The 25,669-nt window shown below is 45.9% G+C and overlaps 1 protein-coding gene across 3 annotated transcripts in view; it reads right to left on the bottom strand.

Moving 5' to 3' along the window:
• The window catches only part of LDLRAD4 (low density lipoprotein receptor class A domain containing 4), a 314,408-nt gene extending 300,751 nt beyond the window's left edge, over window positions 1-13,657 (bottom strand). For all 3 annotated transcript variants that reach the window (XM_078687499.1, XM_078687501.1, XM_078687502.1), the window contains exon 1: window positions 13,310-13,657. The gene's annotated coding sequence lies outside the window, so the exon portion shown is untranslated. The remainder of the gene's footprint in view (window positions 1-13,309) is intronic.
• Window positions 13,658-25,669: the final 12,012 nt, after the last annotated feature.

Genomic DNA, 25,669 nt, shown 5'->3' with positions numbered 1-25,669 from the left:
CTGGACGGGTCCCTCTCTCTGATGTCATGGCGGATTACAGGGCCAGATGGTCCGTCCTGGGTCTCTAGAGAATCTGAGGATATTCTCTATAGAGAATGGGCAGGGAGCACAGTAGGCAACTAAAGTCAGCCTGGATGAGTAGGTCCAGTTGGTGTGTGCGACAGGGTTTTGATCCAGTGTGTGCGACTGGGTTTTGATCCCATGGTCACTGACATAGTTGAGGTGCTCAATTTCCTGGCTTCTTTATCGTACCAGCAACACCTTCACGTCAGCTATTCAGCAGGTCATGTGCTGGTAGACGGCTCACCTATTAAGCAACATCCATTTGAATGTTGTCTGCTTCAGGGGGTGAGGGGTAGGTTATCCCTCCCTCCGGAGCCCTTTGAGATGTCAATCAGGTACTTCACCTAAGGGGTCTTGTCACTGAAAAGTTTTTTGTCAAGGAAGGAGCTCTCTCCAAAGTTGGTTATGCTCGGTCTCTAGTAGACAGGTGTTCGACGTCCGGGCTCTGGATATTACAGGCAGGACTATCTCCCCCTCCAGAGTATCCTTCATGATCAGCATGGGACGAAATGCCACGCTGGAGTTATTTCTTATTTGGCCTTTCTGAATGTTCGAAAACTGTGCATGGTGCGGTGTCTCAAGGCGTATGAAGAGATGTTGGAGGAATTCTGACTGCCAGGAGAATGACAACTTTACATTGCCATTCAGAAGCCACATAAGGCGGTCTCCTCCCCTACTATAGTTCGGTGGATAACACAAGAATCGAGCATTGAATTGAAAATCTTTGGGGTACATTCAGCCCGTTCAGAGATGGCTTCAAAGTCCTTCAGTCTGGGCGCATATTTGGAGGATATTATGAAAGCGGCAGACTGGTCATGGGATTCTACCTTTAAGAGGTTTTATATCAAGCCCGTGTTGGACATGGCTCAGTTGGTGGATAAGCTTTGCCTATGCATACCCTCGCCTCCGGTCTAGACATAGAATGTAAAATGTACTAGCTATCATAACGGAAAGTTTCTATTCTATTAAGGACTCGGAGGCAAGAATTACCCTACCCTGGGATTATGATCCGACTTCCAGCAACTAGTAAATAATATTGGTTTAATTTGTCCTCGATAATGTGCATAATTGGGTCCTCATGTTTGGATTTTGTTGTTACTGGATGCAATTATTGCATACAATATCTCATTTGCTATTTTTTTAGAGTTTTGTTCCCAGCGTTTGAGAGACTTTTGGGATGCCTGCTCATGGTTCTATTTGAGGGACAGAGCCCAATAAGCAGGAGGTTTGATTCCAGGATGTGAGCTTGGCTCGAATGATTAAAGATATCGTGAGCACATAAGTGAAGGACTCAGTTGGAGCATGGGGAGTCCTGATTGGCTGTTTGGACTCATTTGCGATTGGTTGCTGAACTGTTGTGAATTGTCATGGTATTCCCAAGGTCTCTTGGAAATAATTGTTTTTTCTAGGTTATATAAAACGGCTGCTATTATAATTAAAAGAAGAGAGCATGCACAGTCCTTGCCTTCGAGTCCTACAGAGAATTGAAACTTTTCGTCATGATAGCTAGGACATTTTATATTGATATTCGCTCAAGGGATTAAAGTGCTCAATCTTTGAAAAGTTTACTTTGACGACCCCCAACAACGTATGAACTAATTTTAGCAATTCCCACCTTCCATATCAAAGAGGGCTACATTTATAATTAACATAGCAGTGAATTCATCTACTTTCATAATTACAAAACATTCAAAATTTAAAAATGCTGTGACAGACTCCCGAGCAATTGGCCGTTGACTGTGGTGAATAATTCCCACTGGTGCCTTGCTTGAAACTGGGTCATTTGAAATCAGAGTAAATAAGTCAAACTGGATAGTTAAATTCAGATAAATAGTTGCCAAACCTGATGGATTGTACAAATGTGTTGAGGGGATTTATTCATCAACGTTGAGATTAGGAAGGTGCTCTTTTTTAAAAACCTCATGGTTAAAACTTTGTGGGGAAATAGATTGCTTTAAATGGTAACTATTAAAGGAGTGGTTTGATGGATAACGTAGGCCAATGAGAAGCCCAAGAAACAAGTTTCAGATGACACGAAAGATAATGAATGCGGCCCTTTATCATTTGAAGATTTAAAACTAATGCTGAAGGAAATAAGAGACAACTGAAAGTACGAATCTACTTGCCTTTGGTTAATCAGATGAGGAAAAAAAAATCTTGACTCAATCTGTAAACTAGCATCCGATTTTCTATTCACAAGTAGGCGTTACAGGCAGAGTAAAATGTCAACAGGTGATCCACATGAAGGTGGTTTTCAGTAAACTCTGAAAACGTTTATTTTTGTTTTGCTTTTTCGCCTTATCTGGAGTAGAAGAGCAGTAAGCAAAAGCTTTGGCATGTGTCATTTCTGTCAATGAATGCCTAAAAACCTTGTCTGCGAGCCACAACTCTACAAAAAAAATAGGCATCCCCAGCGAGGTGTACTCAAATACATAGTTGCTCAATTCTAGTTGGAAAGTGTGATCGATAGGATTCCAAGCAATCTTGACGGCCGTACGGGACATCATATTCCTAGAAATATTGTTTCACAAATGGAACAACCCACAAAACCCTCCTTGATATTAAAAATCCAGGCAATCTGAACTGAGCAAAATGGTCTAGCTAGGTTATTGCACGTGTGAGCTGTCCAAAGAGTCACTGATACACAATCTAAACTTTTTGAGATTGCACATGGACCACCATTTCTGGTGAGACAATATTTCAATTCAAACCTAGTTGGTTTCTCTGCAGATTTAGGGGCACTTTTTGTAAAAATGTAAATGATAATCTAATCACGCAGCACAGCAAGTCACCTTGCTGTGCTGTGGGATAGGGAAAGGGCGGGAACTAGCAATATCCAAAATTATGGGCCGCATTCCAGTCTTTTCCCTGCGCTGGCACACAATATGCTACCTAGTGCCAACGCACACACCCTTGCACCAAGCGTTGTAAGCATGACTGTTTTTGCGCAGGAAAAGACACCTTCCTGCACAAAACAATCCTGAGGCACTTTCCTCTTTCCAAGTGTTTCCGTAGCACACACAGAAAGAGGAAGTAAGAAGATAAATAAAGATATTTCTCCTCGTTGAGCCTCACCTGGGGGAGACGCAGCATTTTGATGCATTCCCTACTCTACCAGTAATGGTCAATCTGGGAATGCATCAAAATCCATGGGTGAATGGGTGGGAACACCCATGCTCCACCGATAGAACGCCTGCCTGGGGCAGAGTACGCAATGCAGCGATTTGCAGAGCATTACTCTAGATTTATCAAGCCACGCAAGGCCACACAATGTGCCTTGCGTGGTTTCATAGATCTACCTTAAGAGATGCGTCACTCTTGCACCCCATTGCAGTTCTTTGATAAATTTGGCCCTTAGTCCTCAGCAGCCCACCTTGTGTAGCCATGTTACTGGGCTATTACGTCTCATTCCCATAGGCCTCCAAGTCTCTCTATTCTCTTTCATTATCTTCGTCATAAGTTTGAGCCAGCAATAAGGATCAAATCAAAGGCCTTAAGATAACCCACGTCAGGTCCTGGAGAAAAACCATGACCTCTTTAGGGTTGTGAAAACTTGAAAGAGACAGCACTGAATATCAGATTTCCCATGCCTGCCCTAACCCACATGTTCCCCTTGATCCTCTGGTTCTCTCGTTTCCACATTAGCCCCTTCGCTGGGGGGGTTATTCCCCCACTGTGCTGGGGGGAGGAGGCGCGCACAGCGCCCCCATGCTCATGACGAGCTGAGCTCGTCATGAGCTACGGCGCTCCGGTGCTCATGACGAGCTGAACTCGTCACAGGTGCATTAGCTCCAGTGGAACGCTCAGCACAGTGGGGGAATTCTCCCCGCACTTGAGCGTTCCACGCGCCATGGCTCATGACGAGCTCAGCTCGTCATGAGCGTCGAAGGTGTTAATGTATATGATACATATGTTGTGAAGCGCTCAGATACCCTTTGGTCCAGCCAGCGCTATACAAAACTTCTAAAATAAAATAAATTCCATCTGATATAGTTGAGAACTATTTGCCTAATTTTGGATAGCAAAATGTAGTTCTTTGCAACTGTCACGTGCCAAGGGCATTGACCCACAGGAAAAACTCTTTACCAGTGACCCTTAATCCATGACTGTAGATTCCACCAGCACACCAAGTGACACCCTAGATGCAACAGATTTCCAGGGATAACTCCCAGTAACAGGAAATATAATAATGTGGCGTACCTGTAGTCCCATCTCGTTCAATGCCACCCTGGCCACAGGAACCATTGCTAGAACAAGAAAAAAAGACAGCCGGCAAAATGTAACAAGCTCAAATGTATTGCACTCAGCTCATTTAGCTAACTCACTGCAAAACAATCACATAACAGAAGTGTAACAACTCTGTCATGGATGTCCAAAGGCTTCAATAGAGTGATTCATCTCAGGGCATCTGTTGTCCAATCAGGGAGGGGGGGGGGGGGGAGAAGAGGAATGGGTCGACATAAACTTAAGACAGAAAGCCTTTCATTAGAGAATTTATGGAAGAAATCTAATCAGTCAAAGGGCAAACTAGGACTAAACCTCACACCATGATCTACAAATCTATCAGAAGGCAAAGATTGTACTACTTACATATGATCTCCAACTCAAAATAAACACACAGAGCAACATAGCGCTCTATGAGAAATATGCAACTAAGGAGTGATACCTCATCTACAAGCTTTCTGAGACATCAGACCTCTTGTCAGAAATGCCAAAATTTCAGACCAATATATCAGATTATAAGAGGTCTAGCTACATCTTTTTCAAACAATTTACTACCTCCTAATTTAAATAACTTGGTGAAGATCAACATCCCACATCAGACTCTTGCCCATCCTCAGATTGCAATTACATCATACTCAGCACAAAGCCCCCTACCGTAGCAAGACGCATCATGGACAATTCTCTAACCTAGGGCAACTTCCCCAATGACCCCCAAGACCTCATTTACTAGGTAGACCATTGAAGAAGAACCATGACGCAACAGACCAAGTCAGCCTATAACCGAAGTTCTTTCAATCGATCTTAGGAAAAGAGAAAAGCTGCTTTCATTCATATATCCATTATCTGGAAAGATAACTATCTACTGTAGGACCACCAAACTGGACTCTACCCTTGCAGAGCTTGTCTTACTGTCATGGGACCAGCTTTTGCTAAGGTTCCACTACCATGGCAACATTAAGGAATCCAATGTGGAAAACTGTTATTAATTTGCCTTGGCTTTTGCAAGTACTGAACAAAAATCTTCCAGGCTGCCGGGGCTTCATGGTTAAATGTTTATCTAGGAATTTACCTTTTCATATAGGTGTTGCAGAAAGGAAGAAAGGTGCTTTTTTTTTAAAGAAACAGGTTTCAGTTAAATAAGGTCTACAATGTTAAGGGTAAATTTGGGCTGGTGTGTGAAGGGTATAATGTCATTTGTGACCGCTAAAGAGACAATGCTTAGGTTTGATAAATACTGCTTATAGCATAGTACATCATGCACTGTCCACTATTGCTTAGCGAAACATCAGCATCCGTCAGTCTTAAACCATGAGGCTTTAATCTTATTCAAACCTGCTAGTAAATCTCATGTGAGCAGTTATGGCATGGCTTTGGGCCTGGGAAAATATCTTCGGGACCCATCATGTGTTTTACTGGTATTACAGTGCACATTTTAAAGTGTTATGGAGATTATTTGTTACATTATTCGTAAATGTATTTTTGGCGGACTATGCCTTTAAAACTAATAATAATTTAAATATTTTGACCAACGCTCTGGAAGAGGAGAAACACTGTAAACCCTGATCTCCATCTTGAACAAATTGAAACCTATAGTATAAAGCTGCTATTGCGGAATTGTGTTATTTCCTGGCATTGTGCTTAACACAACCCTGGCCCCATCATAATGGTGGTATGGAATGAGACGTCTGCCTGGGCATGAAAAGCACACACTATCCACGTGAGGTATTGATACATGTGAAAATTGATGAAAATTATACATTAATGTTTGAGAAGCAAACATTCACTTACTAAATGTTACAATTTAATATTTGAGGAAAATACTTTGTTTCATTAAACTGCACCTTTAGTAGAGGGAATTTAGTTTTTCCATAATGAAAATCTTGTATTTAACAACAACAAAGTGCACATATTTACATAATAAGATAAGCTGATGTTTGGGGGCAGGCAAGGAATATGAGAAGCATTGGCTCTCCTTAGACCGTGCAGTACCCTGGGTCAGCCCTGCGAAGCGTCCCCTTTCTGAAGAAGTTAAACAGCCCCACAGTCTTTATTCCTACCCTCTCACAAGTGCTACAATGGATGTATGGGACAGAGTGAGACTTCGCGGGGACTTATCCTCCTGCCTTCCCCATAATCGCCGATTGTGGGAAAGGCGGTCTTTACACCAGGCATGGATTTTACGTGGCATTCCGCCAGTGGCAGAAGGCGGGATGCTATGAGGTGGGACACATGTTTGATTCGATGAGGAGGTCCTGATCTCCTTCTCTCAGCTCTGTACAGACTATGCCTTATTCGAAACTGAGGGGATGCACCATTTCCAGGTCCACCACTGGTTGCTACACTAGTCTATCGTCCAGGGGTTAAAAGATCACACCTTTTAAGAAGTAGTTGGTGACCAACACATCAGATAAATGCCTAAATCAATTTATATGGTATCCTACGCCAGTCTCCAAAATCAACTAAAACAGTAGGACAGAGAAAGTGGGAACGAGTTTTAGAAAGACTACTGTCAGAGAGAGAAAGGGAGGAGGTGTTCCATAGGGCATGCCATACAGTCCACAACGTAGCCAGTGTTCAGACAGCTACTAAGATAGCTACGTACTGGTATCTTAAACCAGTGCGTCTCCATTTGGGTAACCCAACCTGCAGCGCTGATTGCTGGCAGGGTTGTAGCTCACCAGGAACATTGCTATATTTACTACAGTATTGCCCTAAGATTACACAATGGGATGCAATTCTCAAGGGTATGGATGCGCACTTAAACACACACCTACCAAGATTTCCTGCCTACACGGTCGTGCGCTCGAGTGTCGCTATGCTCTGTACCATGCGGTTTTCTCTTTGAAATACTAATAAAGAAGATTTGAACCATAATACTACAAGGTTACACCATTCGGAAACAGGAATATTGCCAATGATGACCAGAGATCAGAAGAGCAAAATATGTGACCATACTTAAAGGTCTGGGACAAAATAAGGGCTTCTGGTAGAGATCTGCAGATTATTTCAGTTGGCAATATCTGTGGAAAGGCTCTCTTCAGAAGAGAATGGCCAAGAAAAACTTTAGACCCCAAAGGGGTGGAGGCAATGAAAGATAGCTGAAACCGGTTTGATAATGGGTTCAGTGTACCAGTTATGCTCCTCTAAAGATAGTGATGGGCAGCTCTAAGGCAAGGACAACCCAGATCTGTGACTGGGGGTGAGTGTCTGAAAAGTTTCAGCGCTCCGTCCATCTCCTTGTGTTTGCTAAGGCATGGAACATGGTAGCAGGGAGTATTCCATTACCAAAAAAACAATAATAATAATAAGAACAGAGTTTTAAAACAGTACTAAATAATATAGCTGCTACAACTTAACAGACGTTACCCCCAAATTGATTTTTTGGAACTCTAATTGATGAAAGGATGAATTACAAAGGCAGGAATTTCATCCCAAGACCAGCAAAATCGGTTTGTGAATCTTACATATAGATTTCAGCGAGTAATCCAGAGTCAGATTCTGCACTCGGATGTTTGCTGGATAGATGACCCAAACTAGCAAGATACAGTGCACTACAGCTGGAAAAAGAATGGATCACAGTTGTGATAATCAAAGCATCCCAAGACAGAGTGAAAGTGTTAGAAAATAGTCCAGAGCAAATTTAGCAGATCAAACTGAGGCATGACAGCTGCAGTCAGAGCTGCTGGTGGTGGGTCATCAAGACCACACTAATGGCAGGGGCAGGTAGAATATAACTAAAGATAATTTTAAGCAGTCTCAAATCAAGGCATCAACCTCCATCAAACACAGCAGGGCCGTCGTCATCAACTGTATTGTACATCTTGGAGTCAATGACTGGGATGGTGTCTGATATTAGATAGATGGCAATATGCACACAGTGGCTGAACAGTGGAATACACGGTAGTGCAAGTAACATGAGGTAGAGTGAGGAGGACTAAACCGGACTCACTTAAGTCTGCATGTCATACAAGAAGGCATGCCCCAGGCAATACCTGCCAAGACAGAGCATTCTGACATTCCAATGTTAGGATCTGTGGTTTTGAGCAACAACTAGTCAAGTAGACTACAAGTCTAAGATATATAGGGTGCACACTACTGTCTCCGGGTCCTGCTCCACAGCCTGCCAGGGCTTAATCCCAGGTACACAATGTTTAGCTAACCCACAGCTGCCAACTCACCTTTCTCAAGACCTTCAGCTTAAAATTAGGTTGGCGATGTGATGCGATGTAAAATTCAGAGAGGCATTGCTGAGAAGAGACAATTGAGAATGCTCTTATATGGGTAAACTGATTTTTTGCAATATGATTAAAAGTAATAGCTACTAGAAAAGCGTGTTCTTGTGCGAGAGAGACCTGCAAGTGGCTTGAACATTTACTTTAAACTAAAAAAGGTAGATCCTAAGCTCTAATGCATTTTAATTAAAACGAATGAGAAGTCCTCTGTAGCTCTGAGAGGAATGCTACAACAAAGGCTCTTTGTGCTAGGGTGGTTGTAAGTACATGAAATTGCAGTTTTTCATCTCCTTATATCAACAAAAGCTTCCAGAAATGTAAGGAACAGGTTTTTAATTTGCATGCTATATGCTTACCTTTCATAACCAAGCCGACGTGAAAAGCAAACTGGTACATAGTTACGCCTGTAGATATTCTCCAATGGAGCTAGGACATTTCATGTTACAGCACACTCACATGAGGTAGTTCCATGATGGTGTGCAATATTCGGAAAACGTTCCGGTGACAGCATAGTTAACTGTCCAATAGGAGTACTGTAACAGTGGAGTTTGACAATATGATTTTTTTTAGTTTGTAGAGCAATACTGAACCACTGTTCTAGCGGAAATCAGACACTACACAAGAGTAGACCATGTCCAATGCTGAACTAAAGATACTATTGCAAAACTAAAATAACACTGACCAATCCAGATTCAACTGCGGGGTAACCAACCAGTGAGGATGAAACCAACGTCAGCACAGTTACGAGTGGGACTTCAATTATATGTATTTCTTTATTTTTAAAACCAATATAATATAATATATCATATAAGTTACATTATATATAACATACACTACGATCCAACATCATAAATGGTGTGACTGGATATAGCTCACGTCAGCCCTTTCAAGACAGCCCTTTAATTAAGAACAGAAAAAATGTTAGAACCCTACTGCCCAAGTTTTAATTAAGCAGAATGCGGGAGTTGCCTCTTCCTGCCCTACAGTGCAGAGTGGGACTTGGGACGTGGAAAAAGCAACTAACTGAACACAAACTAAAATGCACAACCACTTTACCACTAATGTGGTAGTTTTATCTTGACCACACCATTGTCATTTAATTAGACATTTTGTTTCCCCGTGGCATAATGGTTGAAACTCCCATAACAAGCTGTAAACTTGGTTTCTCAACCCACTGGATTTTTATATCCTAACAATTGACAAAAAGCTGCTGACGCACTGTCAGGGGGGGGTTTCTACCAGGTTTAAGAGCACAGATCAAGCATTGGTCTTGAACCATCTGATCATGAAGTACAAATCATATGGAAAACTGTCAAGGTTTTCTGACATATTCAACAGAGGTAAGCTTTCAACAAATTAAAAGCATATGGAAGAAGGTCGCACCTGCCACTCGTATTGAAACACTATATGCAAGCATCCCAGCCCAAGACAGGTAAATGGATCCAAAGGAAAATAAAGAGAAACTTTCAAGACGGCAAAGGTGTCCAACAGGGATGCCTGTTGGCACAGCAATAGCCCAAAATTCTACCAACAGTCTCAGGCGATGTATCAAGTGCAGGTAAAGAACAAATGTTGATACAGCCTTATGGTGATGATACTGACCCTTTAGAAAATACTCCCAAGGTACTGAAGGAATCAGTGGATGCTGTTGCACTATACTGTAACAAACTAAATAACCATAAACTACTGCAAATAAAAGATTACGACACATTAGGGAATCCCAAACAAAAAAGTCTGTTCCGATTTCATATGAAAGTTTATGTACTCCATTTACACATCTAGTTCCCCCCACCCCCGCTTGTCACACCAAACGGACTCCAGTTTTAGTGGGAAAATAGGCAGCAAATTGAATCATGAGATTAGCCCCAGCTATAAATAAAGCTGCCTCAATCCTATATGTCCCAGAAGTTTTCCAACCAAAGATGGAATCAATCACACATTATGGGGAAGTCCCTGACCCTCAACCTGTGACCACCACAAGGTGTGCTGTGAGAGGAAGCGGGACCAATCCCTCAACAATACAGCTAAGGCCAACCGTGCTATACGGGATCTCGGGCACGAAGTGTACAAGAGTGTGTGGCTCTACATCTCTAAATACAGCTCAATCTCAGAACACCTGATCGAAACCTGCTACTACCTTCTAAAAGCACAAGGCACCAAAAGAACCTTTTTTTGCAAAAGAATCGGAGAAACTCGCGCTTCAGAAGTATACTGCAAGCCAAGATAAAAAAAGCTTAACAAATGTCTTCACAGAGAAGATTCTGAATTTAGCCTCCCGGAAGAGATCAAGAAAGTCATGGCATTGAAAGCTACAAAACATATGTGGTCCTTCATGGCAAAATGTTTGATACAAGGAGGTTATACATATATAGCCACTTTCTAACATTTGGAGATGAGATGACCCTTTACCCTTGCCAGAGTAGACCTGCTTCTACGGAACAACCATGCCAAAAACAAACAAGCCCTTCACACCGATTCATGCCCCTGTCCTACAAGGAAACAGAAGATATCTACCACTTCTTTGTACACGTTAGACACATTAATTTTACAACACCGAGCATCAAACGTGTCCGCCATTGCATCTAAAAACAGACTAAAGAGTTGCCTCTCTGAAGGAAGATCAAGACACTGGAGCGCTGACAAAAGTAGAATTCCTTCGACTAAAAGTGATAAGAGAAAAAGACAAATGGTTGCCACAAAGTCAAAAAAATGTTGAGGTCACACAGTCTACATCACATCAAAGATCAAGGAAACAACGTTGAATTCCTTAGTTCTGGCTGCTGCAAACTCTACAGTACCAAGAACGCGGGAAAACAACTGACACCAGACAAACAGAACTCAGATTAGAAAAATAAGGACTAGTAAAACTAAATACAGTTGATAAATAAAAAAGAGGCTGTTTGAGCAAGTTATGAAGTTTTAAAAGGGTCCTCATGTTTTGTCCTTCCCCCACCCTTTTTCTTTTACATCCTGATGTCCTTACTTTCCTCGGTGTTATATTTATGCAATTAAAAAACATTGCATGTGTGAAGGCAAAACAAAAGCAGAAAATATTTGAGAATCCCCATCTGATGCTTCTTCCGTTTTTTTTTTTTTTTATCTCGTTTTGTATGACGAGTCGTTTTTTAAATACATTGGTTGTAAAAGCAACAAAAAAAGCCCACACAACCAACCTGTTTGTAAGACGCATATGAGGGCCTACTCAAGAGCCAGAAGCGGAAAAATGCACATTTTGGATACTTGGATGGAAGAGCAACCCAGGAAAAGTCCTAGTACCTAAAGTCGTATTTTTTTTTTTAATTAAGAGTAAAAAAAAAACGTGTGGACTTAAATCATTAAAGGAAGTGTCTGCTGTAAGACTTACAATTATGAATACAGTATGCGACTCTTGCGCACAGAGGGCAATACCAGGACTAGCCGCGAGTGTGTGCGGGCCACGGCGTGTTTTTCACTACAAATGCTGAATATGCAGAACAATCCCTTGTGGAAACAGATCTAAACAGTAATTGGAGTTGGACACGTGCCTCGTGTGCAGTGTTGGCAGAGCAATCTTCATCTTCAAGCCCGTGCTCTTGACAAGACTACGGCACGTCAAGATTGGGAAGGGCACCCCACCCCGTTCTGCGAGCAAGGTTTTTTTAAACGAGTTGCAGGAGTATATGCACGTTCTCTTCAACATAAAATACTGAGAAAAAAAATAGCGGTAAGAAGACGATAGGCACCACTTGCACTGCCTGCTCATAGGAAGCAAATACCAGGGCAATTCAAAGGAGGGACGAGTAATAGCCGTAGTACTTTGATTGACCTGCACAAAATGACAGCTCAACCACCACCTCATAAAATGATGGCAAAGAGATGTAGAATTTAAACAGTCGACCATGGAGACAGAGTAAATCGTCGACACCGATTATTTTAAACCTGCGATTTGTGAGTCAGCCAGGAGCCCGCCGCGGTACCGGTCTAGATCCTGCGCAGAAACGAACACGGTTTCTCAGGCAGATCACCTCCCGGCGGACTGGTAGATTAGCCCACAATGAGGCTGGTCCTGGAAAGGGGACCGCTGCAGAGCACTCTGTGCAGCGGGTGGAGATTTCCGCAGGAGCCCGACATAAATCAAGGACGAGTTCATATTCGGATGAGTGGGACATCTGAAACAGGACCCACCCGGCTGCCTCGGACAAGTAATACGGCAGTATCACGCCTACCTGGAGCAGCACAATCTTCCCAGATTCAGAGTAGGGGTGAGGAAGAGAGGTCCAATTATCGGACGGAAGGGAGCACCTACACTTTCCGAGCTTGAAGTCACTTTACCCAGCCCAACATTAGCAGAGTTTACGTTCCCCAGTTTTCAGGTCACAATATAACTGTCACAGGAACAAGCACTTGTTTATCACAATCAGTCCTGTCTGGAACTCGTAGCAAATGTCCCAAGTTAACCCATTAGATCCTCCCTCCTCATAATAACAATTTGCAAAAAGTTGCATCCCTGTGACATGGAGCCATAGGGCAATCCTGCTTAATTTATACTCCATAATGTGGGACCATCATAAACTACCACTTTCCAGCAGTGAAGCAACACAACAGCCAAACTAGATAAGCTACAAACATCATTCATACGTTACCATGCATGCCATTAACTAAAGTACCAGGAAATGATTTAGGTTTTGCGCAGCTGGGCGACCCTGCGTCCTGACCACAAACCGGCTACTGCTAAAAGCCACTCCGGACCACCAACCCACAGCGCTGCAGCCGTATCCAGACCCGCCGCACAGATGAAGAAACAAGCTCACCCTCTCCATCATAAATCACAGGTAGCAGGCCTCCGATGGAAACAACTTGGGGACTTCTGCTGTCCGATCAGTTTCTGCACAGCGAGCCCTCCCTCCTAACTTTGAGACGGCTTCTCCTTCGTCACTTGCATTTCAAGGCTGCAAAGATCCGTGCAGTGAGATGCACCGTGTTCCCCTCATTGAAGAAGGTAGGTCTCTTGCAGTTATGCAGAGTGGTTGACTCGCCGGCTTCGTGCATGTACTGTATGTACGTGGGGGCGGGGACTGAGGGTGCTGTGTCTGCTAGTCGCCCTGCTTCAGACTGGGGGGAGGGGTGGCTAGACTGCGATCCACTTTCTTCCTGGTATTTATAGTCTGTCTGGTAGGGAGGGGAGGGCGGAGCTTACTCGGAGCGTCTCTCGGGGAGATCATGGCTGCGGGGTCAATCGGGGGTCAGCTGTCTCGGCGGAGTCGCTCATTGGCCCATGTCGTCGTCATTGAAGAAGCCAGAGGAATCCCGTTCAGTCATAGGAGAAGAAAGAGGACAGACAGACGCACATTAGCCTTTCAAGAATCGCGAACTCGTATTAAATAGACCGTACACTAAGGCGGACATCTTTGAATATGCGAGGATTACCTGAGGGATATCTGAAAGACACTTGGAAATTGCAAAAAGTTCAAAATGATAAGCAAAACAGATAGCAATTTAGCGGTTCAAGTATTTAGTTTATTTTTGACGTTCTAAAAACCTATTTTGAAATCTTAATGTTACATATTTACTAAGAACCTTGCTAATAGGCTGTCATTTGTAGTATCTAGTGAGTTGAGATGACAGGATCCTTTTGGTTCCTGAATGACTTGTCAGTGACGCAAGTGTGGGGGTCATAGAATTCATAATGTCGAATGTTCACTTAAAGGTTTGTGGTATCTCCCTCTTCCGCCTCCCCCCGGCGGCTCTGCGTGTGATGGTGCTGCTCGCGGTGACATCACTTAGAATGTCACCGCGACCAGCGTTCCAAGGCGAGCGCCGGGGACACCCTGAGGCGACAGCAGCGAGAGAGGCTGTGGCTGAGGTCACGGAGTATATTATCTTCAAATAAACACTTACGTTTGTTCACCGCCTTGAGTCATCACTGGTGTTTTGTTGAACTTCACACTGGCGACGAGGGTTAAAGCCTCTCGTGACCTCAACACGCCCAGAAGCCGTCTGAAGAAAAAAGGAAGAAACACAGCTGAACTTTTAAAACCCGGCAGGCTGGCTGAGAATGGCATCGGGTTGCGGCGCTACTGACTGTAGCATCGAGTGCTGAATGAAGCTACAAGCAGCTGAAGTGGCCGGGGAAGAACGCGTGAAGTCTCCTTCTTACTGGAGGTGAGGTACGCCTATTTACTGACCCTGCGCGCTGCCCTTAGACCCCCGCCCACGTTGTGACTGTGGCGAGCCTCAAGAGGGAAGCGACCTTCCTACTTTGTCAGAGCTGCCAGCGGCATAATTAAGGCACCGCCAGATGAGGGACTGTACGTGAAAGCCAGTGCTCCATCAAAGACTTTCACCGCGCGCCCCTTCTGAATTCATCTTTCACAGCAACAGAGCAGCGCTGTGTGTTGACGCATCTCAGGTGTTGTGAGCCTGATTCCGCTGGGTGTACCCTCCCTCCTCACACACCCCTGCGGAAGTGACACGTGTCTCTTTGCACCTCTAAGCAGCGTGTGAAGAGAGTATTAGCACATTACTCCTTGCCGCATTTTGACGAGGTAGCAGAGCAGTTTGGCTGATAAAAGGAGTGAACTTGCCAGCGCTGCGTGGTAATAAGGAGCGCGACGTAGGAGGTGAAAAGAGATTAGGAGCACAGCGGGACAGAGCCTCCGACCCACGCCATACTTGTAAATGACTGGATGTTTATGTGACAGCGCGGCGTGGGAAGTGGAAAAGCATTGGGGAGAACAATTTGGTGCAGTGGCACGTTTTGGAGTACTACAGTGGAACAACTTCGAATGTGCACGGGCCTCGTGCTGAATAGTACTCATCTTATGCGCTTAATAAGTCCAACCCTGTGTTTCCCATCTTCATCCCTGTATGGGTAAAGTCAGGCCACACTAATTTTGGGTACAGCGTAGTGGTGTGCATCACAGGAAACTGACAGTATAACCAGCGCTATTCCTTGGTTAAGACTTCTGCAACTCTCCCCAAGGGAATAAAGGCTGTCTCCTTCACTCTCATCATTAAGTATTGTGCAAGTTTTCTCCTCACCGTTCACTCCTGCTTCTTTGCCACTGTGGGAATTTGAAGTATTGTATGTGTACTTATCATAGTGGATGCTACTTGCTGTATTATAAGTGTCATAGTATCGGTTGTGGGTGCGGTTCTCAATAGGCAGTTTAATACACGGTGGAAAGGTACATATTTGAGGGGAAAAATTTTCTTTCTGCTTATTGTACATTTAACATGCAAAGTGTGACTCCTCCACCCTTCTTCCTGACCAACCCAGGGGACCCCACCATCTTGTGGAAGAAATGGAAAAAAGTGTTCTTAAATTATGCTACGGTATGTGGGCCAAACTTAGGTCTAGAAAGAAAGGTTGCATTACTGGCCTATTATTTGGGCGCAGAAGGAGAGGAAGTCCTAGACCATCTCCCGGATTTAGGGGCACAGGAGGCAAGAGGTCTGAATGAATTTGAAGTTAGTCTTAAGAAGTTAGATTTGCACTACCTCCCCAAGACCAGCACTATTATGGAGAGGTACCATTTTGGTAAGAGGGCACAAAAAGAGGGGGAGTCTATAGAGGATTTTGTGTCTGAGTTGAGGAAGTTAGCTGCCACGTGCAAGTTTGGGGGAGCAAGCGAGGAGAGGATTAGGGACCAGTTTGTCTTGACCTGCAGGATGGAGCGAGTGCGTGAGGAACTATGGCTTAAAGATGACCCGCCTTTGAGGGAGGTTCTTATCATAGCCAAGCAGGTAGAGCACATGTTACAGTGCGTCAAGGAGATTAAGCAAGATGCAGGGGAGAAGAAGAATGATGAAAGGACCAATGTCAGTGAGATAGTGACCGAATGCGAGACTGTGTCTGTTGTTAAAGGTCAGAAGGCAGTGAGCAAGGAGCAGAAGGAAAGCAGACCAGGAGGGTCATACAAAGGTACCTGTTACAGGTGTGGGAAACAAGGGCACCTAGCCAACGACAAGGAGTGTCCCGCCCTCAGGTTCACGTGTAACAAGTGTGGTAAGAAAGGCCATTTTAAGCAATACTGCAAGAGTGGGCAGGGGGCCAGTAGGCAGAGTAGAGACAGAACAAATGTGGTGAGCGACAAATTTGTTGTGCAAATACAAGAGTTGAAGGCGCCAGGTCCCAGAAACCCCTTGTGTATAGAAGTTACAGCACAGGTAGAAGAGGAACAAGTTGAAAGTCCCAAAGACACTATAAAAGTTGGGAATGTTGAGATAGACGCATTGTTTGACTCTTGTTCTCGAATAACTATCATTAATGCTAATGAGTTCTCACGTGTGTCTAAAGGCAAAATAATCTTGAGGAGGTTAGACCTGAGACCAGGAGGGTATGCGGGGCGCCCCATCTCCATGAAAGGGTACTTCCTGAGCAAGATCGAGTACAGAAACAGGTCTACTGTCTCCAAGGTATATGTGTCCACTGTAGGAGATAACATTTTGGGGTGGCGTGCACAAAAGGGGTTAGGGGTGTACCTCAATCCCAACAGTAATCCCCAAATTTTGATACAGGAGATACAGGAGGGTGAGGCTAACTTCACTAGAGAATTTAAAGAAGTATTTAGAGAAGGGCTTGGGTGTTTGAAGAACTACTGCCACAAAATCAAATTGAAGAAGGATGCCAAGCCCGTCGTAGCAAAAGTCAGAAGACTCCCCATAGCCATTCAGGAGGAGGTCAGAACTGAGCTGGAAAAACTGTGCAAGGCAGGAGTTATCGAACCTGTGGAAGCGACCGAATGGTTGGCGCCCATCGTGGCAGCGAAGAAAAAGGATGGGTCAGTCCGGCTCTGCATTGATTTGAGGGCACTCAACAAAGAGGTCGTCGTTGACCGATACCCCTTGCCGAACATCACCCAAATGATGAGCATGCTTGAAGGTGCCAAGGTGTTTTCCACCCTCGATCTCACCTCGGCCTATTTCCAGATAAAACTTCACGAGGAGTCTCAAGAACTCACTGCTTTTGTGACACCCATGGGCGCTTACAAGTTCAAGAGGATGCCTTTCGGCCTAGTCTCGGCGGCTGCCGTCTTTCAAAGAATCATGGGCAACATCCTAAAGGGCATCCCGGGCGTCATGTGCTACCAGGATGACGTACTGGTGTTCGCAAAAAACCAAGTTGAGCATGATCAGAGACTTAGATGTGTACTGAAGAGGTTTTTGTCCCAGGGCCTTACCGTGAAGAAGGACAAGTGCGTTTTTAGCTGTGCCGAGTTGGATTTCCTGGGTCACAAGATTACAGCAGGAGGCATACGTCCTAAGGTCGAGCTCCAAGACACCATTGTGAATTTGTCACCACCCAAGAACAAAGACGAGATCAAATCATTCATGGGGATGCTGGAGTTCTATGGCAAGTTCATCAGAAACCTAGCCGGCAGGACTTACGCCATCAGGCTGTTACTGAAGAAAGAAAGCGAGTTCAAATGGAGCCAAGACTGCCAGAGCGAATTCGAGGATGTGAGGAGAGCTCTTGCGGAAGCCCCTAGTTTGAAGTCCTACATGCCCGGCCGGACAACGATCCTCACCACTGATGCAAGTGCAAAAGGGTTGGGAGCGGTTCTCACCCAGATAGGTGTGGAAGGAGAAGAAACGGTGGCTTTTGCCTCAAGGTCACTCCAAAAATCTGAGAACAACTACTCAGTCATTGAAAAAGAGGCATTGGCGGTATCATGGGCAGTAGGCAAATTCAGAGACTTCCTGTGGGGTACGCAGTTCACCCTCCGAACCGACCACAAACCGTTGGTAGAAGTGTTCAGCAAGAAGGGATTGGATGCCATCTCCAGTAGGATAAGGCGTTGGGTGGTCAGTCTCCAGGAGTACACATTCAATGTCGAGTATGTTCCAGGAACGCAAAACCTTGCAGCCGACTGCCTGTCCAGGCTTGTCAGTGAAGCAGAAGCAGGTGAACTGCGAGACAAAACGGATGAAGATGAAGAAGGACTCATGGTCGAGAATGTCTGCGCCATCCAGAAGGCGTTGGGTGAAGAATCGTGGAGAAAGGCACAAGAAGAGGACAAGACCATGGAAGAAGTTTGCAGAAGAGTGAGAGATGGATGGAAGCACGGGGACAAACGTGATGAAGACCTGCGGCCTTTCCAGGCTGTAAAGGACGAGTTAACCATTGTCGACGGATGCCTGTTCAGGGGAACAAGACTCATACCACCAGCTACTGTTAGAGACAACCTGGTCGAGATAGCTCACGAGGGACATTTAGGTATCACTAAGACCAAGCAAAGACTCAGGGAGAGCTATTGGTGGCCGAACATGGACCTGATCACGGAAAGGAAAATCAGGGGATGCATCCCGTGCTGCAATAGCGACAAGGTCTTGAAGCAACAGACACCACCCATGGTGTGTAGACCGCCCCCGTCAGGACCATGGGACGAATTGGCTTTAGACATCTTGGGCCCGATGTCTGGGGAACTGCGGACACCCTACATCTTGGTGCTCGTGGATCTGTATTCTCGGTGGCCGGAGATAAAACTCGTCAGCGAAGTCACGACTAAGACCGTCATCGGATTCTTGCAGGAGGTGTTTATCCGAGAGGGGCTCCCCAGCAACATCCTCACCGACAACGGAGTACAACTATGCTCAAAAGAGATGGAAGACTTCCTGGAAGAAAGAGGCATCAGGCACAAGAGATGCGCGTTATACCACCCAGAAACCAATGGCATGGTCGAACGCTTTAACAAAACCATCAAGGAGAGCATCCAGCTGGCCAAAGCAAGTGGTATAAGTTGGAAAGAAGAGTTGTGGAGGCGTCTGGAAGCATACAGGTTCACGCCGCATCAGACGACGGGTGTCACCCCGTTCGAATTGCTCCGCGCAAGGACACCCAACACTAAGCTTGCCCCGGGGTGGATGGAATGGCACAAGGGGTGGTCGGACCGAACCAAAGAAAAGGACAGTTTGAGGAAGCATGAACAAGCCATGAGGGTGCGGAAAGAAGGTTACGACCAACGAAAGGCCACACAGGAGGTTGGCTTCAAAGTTGGAGACAACATCAAAATCAGAGCCCCCACAGGGAAGGCAAGCTGGTCAGAGTACAGCAGTCCCACAAAAATCACAAAACTCTTCAAGAATGCAGTCAAAACCCAAGAAGGAAAGATATGGAACCTAGGGAGAGTTGTAAAGTACCACCCTCCAGTAGAGGCCCCAGAAGGTGAAAAAGGGGGGAAGAGTGGTCCAATAGTAGATAGGGGGTTCGCCAGCAGGAGGCCGTCTGGTGTCCCTCTCCCAGGTCACAGGCCCAACAGGAGAGTGATCAGACCTCCCAGGCATTTCGACCAATATGTAATGATGTAACTATTGTCATTCTGCCTAATGAAGGTCTTTCTCCATTTTGTTACCTGCAAAGTGTTCTATCTATGTTTTCTATTCCTGCAGGGAAGGGGGATGTGTGGTATCTCCCTCTTCCGCCTCCCCCCGGCGGCTCTGCGTGTGATGGTGCTGCTCGCGGTGACATCACTTAGAATGTCACCGCGACCAGCGTTCCAAGGCGAGCGCCGGGGACACCCTGAGGCGACAGCAGCGAGAGAGGCTGTGGCTGAGGTCACGGAGTATATTATCTTCAAATAAACACTTACGTTTGTTCACCGCCTTGAGTCATCACTGGTGTTTTGTTGAACTTCACAAGGTTATACACTTATGAATAAAGATGTGGTGCCTAGTGCTGTGTGTGGCGTGATCATTTACATGTACCTGGGCAGTGGTAGGACGCTACAACTGGCAATTAGAGGGATTACATAAACCGAGAGTGCTCTCTTGGTGAGTTTCCCATGGTCCAGTAAACTGCTTGTGTGTGCTACAATCAAAGTGTAAATTGAGGGTTACCGAATGTGCGCACAGGCACTTTAAGCCTAAGTAAGACACCTATTCCGCATGTCCATGGGTACTTAAACTGGGAAACGCAGATCTAATTTCTGCCTGAGGCTGCGCAGTGCTCCAAGGAGAGACCAATTCCCAACAGTCCCACACATCTACCAACACCCAGGCTTTGGAGTCCTAGAAGCAGGAACAAATAATGTTATAAACTGCGCAGAATGTTGTAAAGTCCTGAAACACGCTAAAGTACTCTCCGCACAAATCCACTACCATCAACCACCCAATCCCCAAGCATCTACTCAGGCTAAATCCCCAGAGGTACTCACAGCCAGTATGATTACCATTGGTGCATCTGAACTAAACCATGATCTGGGGGAGCTCTTAGCATCCTTCTTTCATAACCTGGAGTCTAAAATTGAAAGGACATTAGAGTTCACCCCAAAGCTGTTCAGATCGGTAGAAGAAGCTAGGCAATCGTCCCTGGGTAAAAAAACACAATTGATGGACAGAATGCAGAACAATGTCATACATTCACACCAGTACAGAGATCTGGGCCTAAATCCATCGTTTTTTTGCTCACCATGCCATTCCAGTTTGGACCGCCATATGCAAATCAGTCTTGACCCTGCCCCCAATGGTAACAGTCCAGCCCGAACTGCCAGGCCAGGTCCTCCCTGGACTGGAAACAAGCATCCTAGGACCGGTTATGGTCTTTCAGCCCTCATCAGCCAGGATAGCTTGACTCCAGTGGTATGGAGATCACGGGACCCACGTCTGAGCTGGGTCTGAACTGAGGTGGCAAAGTGAGCTAAAGAATGATGGTAGATTCAACCAAGATCTGTGACTGGGGGTGAGTGTCTGAAAAGTTTCAACGCTCCGTCCATCATCACCTTGTGTTTGCTTTGTTCGCCCTAAGTTGGCAGGGTGTGCCCAGACGTGCCCTTGCTCACTTTGCCACTGGATTCAAGCTAGTCTGCCTGATGAAGGGTGTTACCCAGAAACTGGTCCCAGGATGCTTGTTTCCGGTTCAGGGAAGACCTGGCTTGGCAGTTCGGTCTGGACTGTTCCCATGATGCACAGGGTCAAGACTGATTTGCATACAGCTGGGTTTGAACTGAGGTGGCGAAGTGACCTAAAGAATGATGATGGATTAAACCCAGATCTGTGACTGCGGGTGAGTGTCTGAAAAGTTTCAGCGCTCCGTCCATCATCTCCTTGTGTTGGCTTTGCTCGCCCTAAGTTGGCAGTGTATGCCCAGACGTGGGTCTCTTGCTCACTTCGCCACTGGATTCAAGCTAGCCTAGCTGATCAAGAGTGTTACTCAGAAACAGGTCCCAGGATGCTTGTGAGAAGTTGGCCTGATATATAATGTTCACTATTCTAGGGAACACTTTGTATCAGTCCAAACAACCCTTATTGATGTCTGGTTGTAAGTCAACCTGATAGACCAGCTATCCTAGTAGCATGGACACGTGCAGTCTTTAGGCTAAACTCTAGAGGGCGTGTTAAGCCAACTGTTTTACCATCACATTTACCCCTTGAACACCAAGTGAAAGGACACCACACAAGTTGTTATGAAAATAAACAGATATTTATTTATAACAAGACTACCCTGAACTCTTTATGAGTCAGGGAGCTAAGCACTCAACAAAACTCTTACGAAAATACTTTAAGTCGCACAATTTACACAAATGCCCGGGGGGCATGAAAAACCATATACTAAACAAGTGGAATGCGAATTACTAGCAGGTAAGTAACTATTCTCATAGGCTTTAGGATCGCTAGGACTGGACTACTGAACCTTTAGATTACGAGCAGGAGGCCTAGGGACTTCGTGTGCAGAGTGGGAACTCTCACGCGTAAGGCGGGAAAAAATCTATGGAGGCTAGTAAAAGCAAAGTTAGTGTTCTCGGGCGAACCCGACTAAGTAGAGCTGAAACGACAATGGATCCTGACACTTAGATAGTAAGACTATGCTGGAGCACCGAAATGCTCAGGTTACCTAGCCCAGGGGCTGCGGCTGCATAGGGCTGAAAAGACGTCGGAGATCCTCGTTGCAGTCTATGGAGCCTGAAGAAAGAAGTTGCTGGCAGGCGACCAGTGAAGAAGTTCGTGGTGATCCAAGCCTGGATCAGTGAAGATGGATACCTGTAAGCAGAGGGTACCAAGTTCTGAATCACTAGCCAGTGATTAGATGGGCACCAGGATGGCACCGGGCAAAGTCACCTCGACCAGGTGAGTGGGCGACGCTGGGCTCTGCAGTCTCTCGGACCAGGAGGCGTTGTCGGCGACCAGGATGGAGGGTGAGCTGTCCCACGGTGGTATCTGCTGTAGACGTCGCTGGACCCGGGATTGGGGCAACAAGTCTTGGCAAATGCAAGCCCACGCGGTGGACTTAAAATGGCATCTGGAGTGGACCAGGAGGGTCCAGGGTACTTCTCTGATGGAGGGAAGCAAGGGCCAGTCTGGAGCAACCAGACCAGTGGTGTTGTCGTCGAAGTTCGTCGTCAGGAGGGCCACTAGCCAACGGGCAAGTGACCTGGACAACGCGGTGAGCAGCAAAGAGCAGAAGGGCCCCACGCAGATCTCGTGGATGCAAGGGGGCTGGACTTCGGTGCTGTAGCTGCTCAGGGTTGGGGCTTCTCTTACCCCAAAGCACTCGGTCGAGGGTCACTCGGGAGTCGTGCTGGGCAAGCGTCGTGCAGTCTTGAAGATGGCCGGTCCCTCGAGGTCTCGTCGCACCCACGGGTCTCAGCTGGGCTGAAGATGCAGGTAGAGGTCAGAGGTGCCAGGGAAGCCGGTTCTCGTTGAGCTGGGCAGTCTTGATCCGGAGGAGAGACTTACAGCAGACCGCGATGCTTGGATGGTGCCTGCTGCTGCAGGGTTACTACTCCTTAGCCACAAGGGAGAAATCTTGAGAAGAGTCTTGAGTTCCTTTCGTGGAAAGTTGGTTCAGGATTCAAAGATGATCTAATTTGGAAGGGGGCCTGCTCCTACCTTTATCCTGCAAAAGGGGGCTGGCACGCGACTAAGTCCTGCCCTATGGGTGGGACTAGGAGGGGGGTGGTTACACCCCTCTCCTTTGGCGGGCTTTCCCCAGATCAGGGGCTAGAGTGCCCCTGGAACTGGTTCAAGCCGGCCTATGCACAGTGAGCACCGGCGTGCCACTTGCAGTCACCTTCCTCTAAAGCCCTGCCTACCTAGGATACACAAAATCCTGTCTGGGACGGTGCTGGCACCGCCCCTGGCAGGAAACCCTTTGTCCTTGCCTCCTGTGCTGGGAGGACTCCCAGCAGCAGGAGGGCAGACTTGTGTCTCGGTGGCAGCATCCATCTTGTGGAGCTGAGGCTATGTCTGACTTTAACCGGGGTTACAGGTTACATACATGTCGTGTCCCTCTAGAAGGGTGGAATGCTAACCCCGTCGCCAGAATTGGCGAGGGGTTAGTATTCCAATTCGTACGACACCTTACTCGACATGTTTTGATAAAGCGATACCAGAGTTGGCATATAACCGCGAGGATTATAATGCACTTAAGAGTATATGGTATGCGTTATCATGGAACAGCTATTAGGACTTGGTTCCGCAAGCTGCAAACGGGCTCAGCTCATGCCAGAGCACCATTTCACATTATTCCAAGCACTCTGCCTTCAGGATTGATAAGGCCTGCCATAGGAGTGACTGATAGGAATATATGTGTCCATTTTTAGGGTTAGATATAGGAATACTATATCTAAAGCAAAGGGTGTTTACACCACCTTGCCCCAGCTGTCGTGCAGCCAGTTGTGTCAGATTTGGATGGCCAGCCAGGGGTGGCATAATACATGCTGCAGCCCCTGGTAGGCCCTGGGTACACCTATGCCCTGGGTACCTAAGGTACACTGTACAGGGACTGATAAGGTGACTCAGTAGCCAAATAGATATGTACCTAAGGTATATGGAATCCATTTTACAGAGAGAGCAGTAGGCCTGGGGTCCTGAATAGCAGGGCCCCAGGTCAACTAAGTCAGAAAACCAGCAAAACACCAGGCAAAAAAGTTGGGGGCAACCATAGTCAGGGATCTACCTTCCTACAATGCTTGTTTCCGGTTCAGGGAAGACCTGGCTTGGCAGCTTGGGCTAGACTGTTCCCATGAGGCACAGGGTCAAGACTGATTTGCATATAGCTGGGTCTGAACTGAGATGGGGAAGTGAGCTAAAGAATGATGATGGATTCAACCCAGATCTGTGACTGGGGGTGAGTGTCTGAAAAGTTTCAGCGCTCAGTCCATCATCTCCTTATCTTTGCTTTGAATCGTCCCCCAGTACTCAAGATAGCAATAGGATGGAGGACTTTCAACCGACCTCCATGACAGCAGCACAAAACTCCATGGCCAGAGCAATGATATTGCAATCTACCAAAATGGAGTTACTTATAGACCTTCTTCAGTCGATCGCACAGTACCTACTGGACCTGATCACCAAGGTGGAACTCATGGAGAGCAAAATCCGATGCAGCCAAGAAGAGTGGTTGTGTACTTGCTCATGCACAGCCATCATTGACAAATGGGCAACTCTCTCCAAAGTCCTATGTGAACTTGTAGCCACAATTGGGGGCAAAGCCGGCTTCCGCGCAACCAGCAGACCACTTGATCATTGTACTAAAAAATTGGTGTTCGAAAACTTCGAAGGTCCACACTCCAATTTAATATTAAAAGTATTTTTTTGGGGGGAGTATATTCTTCTTTTCAGTGAGGCCAAAAGAGAGCAGTAATAGATAGTAGTAGCAATTGCAACAATTATAATCAAGTCATTAATGTCAATACCGAGGCACGGTTTCCAACAAGGAGCCCATCATAAAAATACATTAATTACGTCTATTATATAGAACAGACCATCTAATGGTGTACACGTGTAATTTGTCAATCAACAAAAAAAGAGAGGTCTTGTGGTATAAGAGGGTGTCCTGACTCTCCCTCCCTCTCTTCTTGTTGATACATACTAAGCAGCGCACAGCTGTGAGAGTTTGATTTTATCTCAGCGTGGGGCAAGATCTCCTTACACCATCGCCTTTTAATCAGATCACCCTTGTCTCACTTTCTCTGCTCTAAATCCACCATGGCGAACTTGGGCTTAACATACTCCGAGTCAGAAATAGAAGTCATCATGTCCGACACTTCATTATTCGCGGACCCACAGATCTCACAGGCTATAGCAAACACCTCCGAGTGGGAAAAACTCACGGAGAAGAAACGGGAACATATACGGACGATCCTACATGGAACCATCCTCAAGCAGTATCTAATTTCGAACACTGCACCCAGAGGTCTCCTAGTTACAAATGCTCCGCGCATCTTTCTGAA

This window comes from Lissotriton helveticus, chromosome 4_1 (assembly GCF_964261635.1).
Source record: "Lissotriton helveticus chromosome 4_1, aLisHel1.1, whole genome shotgun sequence".
Lineage (NCBI taxonomy): Eukaryota > Metazoa > Chordata > Amphibia > Caudata > Salamandridae > Lissotriton > Lissotriton helveticus.
This window is presented reverse-complemented; position numbering and strand designations above follow the sequence as displayed.